Genomic DNA, 4,414 nt, shown 5'->3' with positions numbered 1-4,414 from the left:
ACTTGTTCCTCACACCTGATTGTTGTCTCTATTTCTTATGGAAGCTGCATTTTCATGTATGTCAAAACATCAGCTAGAGAAGGAGTGACTTTCACCAAGGTCATAGCAGTGCTCAACACGTCTGTGGCCCCAATGCTAAATCCTTTTATTTACTCCCTGAGGAACCAGCAGGTAAAACAGTCCTTTAAGAACTTGACGAAAAAATATTTCTCAAATAAAATGTAATCGTAAAGAAATTTGTAGCCTCAACTCTAAATGAATCTTTTCTGTAACTCAAGACTTAATTTATTTAATTTCTTCTTCCACTTTGATATTCAACTTTTTTTCTCTTTCTCTCAGGTTTTATTCTCCATTTATCCCATTTTGAGCTCAATTATCCTCCAACATTTACATCTATGGAATAATTACTATACTTGCATGACTTTGTGTCTCAAATCTGAGAGTTACATTTAACAAGAATGTCAGAATTTAACTATTGAAAAATCTTCCATTTGGGCACCAAGCAAAACTAGGAGAAAGAGAGAATTCATGTTTACTGGAAAATGATCTATCCCAGTACATAAGCATAGAAAGTACTAAAATAAGCTTTTCTGTGAGGTAAATTTCCCTATCTCTGGTATGGTTCTGTTTTTCCTTGTATCTCTTCATTCTTATGTTATTAATGTTGAGCTATACTTGTTGAGGCATAGTTGTTATAACTTCTTTGTGAACTTCGTCCTTCAATATTGTAACAAATCTTGTTCAATGCCTTTTTGGACCAAATACCCAAATGACTACAAATGTGCTTGTGGTCTTCATGATTCCCCAATACCTGCACTGTGAAGTGTCTTGATGAACTACGCTGATGTTTGCTCTACAGCGCACTCCTTTCTGTCACTTGCTGATGCTGACCTGTGACTATTCTGAGTCTCCCTTGGGAAAAAAACCTGACTTGCTTTAGTTTCCTGACATCTTGTGTTTTAATTTCATGAAATCCATTTTCCTCTCTTTTGATTTTACATATTTACTGTCTTATGCTCTCTATCTCTTAGGTACCTTTTCCTGATCTTGGTACCCTGATGATACACTGAATTTATTCATACATACAATTCATTCAATTGTATGTAATTCATTTCATTTTAAGTAAAATATTGTACCAATAATTTACTAAGCTTTATTATTTGGTTTTGATGTATTTGTAAACTAATTTTCTCCCAGCTACTTCAGGGCCGTAATTGTACATACATACACATACACACACACACAGACACCAAAAAAGAACAATCTACAAAGTAGTTTAAAATTTACATCCTTTCCATTGTCTCCTTTTTCATATTTCTCCTCTGAGCACACACTGGGTAGAAACTGTCTTAGTGAAATAGACTTCCTGGCATTGATCCTTCTGTGTAGTGAGGTATGATCAACAACAAGTTCTCTCAATGGAGAGTAATTTGTCTTCCCTGATATGAATGGGGCATTTCCACTAAACTAGCAGACAGGGGCATTGAATTATTTCTGTAAATTTTTCATGATAATTTTTTGTTAATTTTAGTTTTAAAAGTGTAGAAATTTTAAGCAATGCTGCTATGTACTACATTTACTACATCTACTACATTTCCCTATTAAAAAGTTAATCAACCATATTACAAAAGGATGCATCAATAAAAATTACTTCCCCTTATCTCTAAAAATAGAGAGTAATTCTCTTATCTACCTTATAATACTCTTTTGATAATTTTTTATGTATTTGTCTGGAAGCTGCTAAGTGGATTTAACTGTGATGGTTAAGAAACATGGCTTTGCACTGGTCTAACAAGTTTATCATCCTACATTTACTCTATAAGCATTTTTCTGGAAGATCTTGAGTTCCCCAGTTTCCCATTTTTACATCCCCCTCATTATGACCTCATAAGATGTTCTAGCTCAAAATATATACAGAAATATTTTCCTATGATTTTCCCCAACATTACCCTGAAATATTCCACTACTTGTTAACATAAACAAAAGTGTGTTGTATTTAATAAAAAACTTGAGGAGAATTTATTAATAGATTTTTTTTTATTTTTCACTGAGGTGAATTTCTATTTATTTTCCTTAGGAAAAGAAATTAAACTTATCATTTTTAATATGTTTCATAAATGGAGTTTCAGGAATATTCTTTGAGATAGACAAATGCTTGATGGCTTTGATATGAATAGATATTGTACATATATGCAATAAGTACAATATCAACTTTGGTAATTATATCGTCATTGGTTAATTATGGGACCTATGCCTCAGGAAGAAGACTGAGGGAATTCTCCAGCAGAATGTTAGACAGGTATTTGGAGAGGAGCGAGGCCTAGCAAAAATAAACCAACACAATGGGATGTGGTTGTGGTGCAATCCCTGGTCCTCCATTTCTCTATCCCTTTGGAATTTGGGGCATGTATGCACATGTGCCTGGTGTGTTTTTTAAGCTTCCAGGGCTGGATTTCAAATGCAGTCAGTCAGTCACATGAGATCTAGCTCCCGTAATCATAGACTATAAACTGGTCCCTTTCTTTCTTTGGTTTTGTAAGTTTATTTGTTTATTTCTTCCACAAGCAAGAAAGACAGGGACCAAGACAGGAACAGCAAGTTTAAGAGTCCATCCTCAGCTACAGCCAGCTTTACACCAGGAGCACAGTTTACCTTGGAGTAGTTGGGGAGATCCCTAGACACAGAACTAAAACCTTCTCATGTGAATCTGCCTCTTGGAGCATCACACTTTACTGCGGAGCCACCATCCAGCCCCTACTGTTCATTTTTATATGACCCATATCATCCTTGAGACTATGGGGGAAATCAACATAAAACATGTAGAGGAAAATGAGGGAGAAGACTTGAGAAAAAAGCATCTGGTGCTAGGCAGTGACACAGCTTAACACAACCTTCTATGAGGGTGACCCACATGGAAAGATTCCGATTCATGTCCAGAGACCTCCTGAACACACCAGGTGTGCATATTCACACCTGGGGCTGGCTGAAAGCGAAGGTGGATTGCAGCATGAGGGCCCTATTGGGAGTGCTGTCTCTTTATCTCTCTATCTCTTTTTCTCTTGCTCACAGAATAAAGTAATTTAATAAAATACCCTGATTTTAAAAAATCAGGAAAAAGAGAAAAAAACCAAGTACCCAGTCCTATGGTCAGAGAAACAATGTTAAAATTGTTGAAGACTTTTGAGATAAACTATTACAGGGACAGTTTACATAGAGCATCTCTCATCAGTTCAGCTAAGTAATTAGTGTTCATCTAATATTGGAAGTAACTCAAATTTTACCTTTACATTTCTCTATTATTTCCAAAATAAAAGGATAAAATGCGGATGTATTTTTCAATGTGTGCCAAAGCTATTAATTTCAGATGAGCACTGAGTAATATTTATCCCACAGTTATTAAACTTAATGCTAAAAATACTTTGTAATAATATCTTCTTGCAGTACATATTGTATAACTGAAACATGAGATAATTAATCAATAATAATATATTAAATAAAAAAACATTTAATATTTTAGGCAGAAAATAAAATAATATTATTTGAGACAAAGAAACAAAGATAATTTATTCCCAGCATACCAATTGTGTATTTGTGTGTGTACAATGTAAAGGACTTAGGTCAGGTGGTGTGTCTCTGGATTCCCATATAGTTAACTACGGTTTGAGTCCCAGACCCTGCAGCTTCAAATTCATGACAGACCATCAAATAGAACTACCACATGATCTAGCAATTCCACTCCAGGGTATTTATCTAAAGGACAAAGTAGCACTCAGTTGGAAAAGCGCTTGCACAACTATTTTTATTTCAGGATTATTCACAATTGCTAAGACATGGAACCAACCCAAATGTCCACAAACAGATGAATGGATTGAAAAATTATGGCACATATACTCTGTAGAATACTATTCAGCCATAAAAAAAAAAGCCCTAGAATTTGATAGAAAGTGGACCAATATGGAAGATTTGTTGCTGAGTGAAGCAGGTCAGGCTATGAAAGAGAGATATTGTATGTCTCCACTTAACATGTAACAACTGTCCGCACCCTGTGGTAGAAACTGAAAGACTGGAGAACATAAAGCATTAAAAATTGTAATGGACACTAGAGACAAAGTGGAAAGGGGAGAGAAAGAGCATAGCAAAGGAAATTTTGGGAAAAGTGGAGAGGTAAGACACTTGCAGGACACAGATAAGGTTTTTATCTGTTGTGTATAATAGTATCACCTGTTCTAGACTGAAGTGTCTATCATGCTAGGCAAAGTCTCTTCACAATCTAAATGATGTATAGCAATTTAATGTATGAATAATAATTTTAAAGATTAATTGAAAAATGACAACCCTCCACTCTGCCCAAAAAAATTCATGGCAGGGTACCAGCAGTTAGAGTAATGGCTATGTCACTGGACTCCCATGTAGT

The sequence above is a fragment of the Tupaia chinensis genome, unplaced genomic scaffold, assembly GCF_000334495.1.
Source record: "Tupaia chinensis unplaced genomic scaffold, TupChi_1.0 Scaffold143422_1, whole genome shotgun sequence".
Classification (NCBI taxonomy): domain Eukaryota; kingdom Metazoa; phylum Chordata; class Mammalia; order Scandentia; family Tupaiidae; genus Tupaia; species Tupaia belangeri.
The sequence above is the reverse complement of the archived record's forward strand: the minus strand, read 5'-3'. Positions refer to the sequence as shown.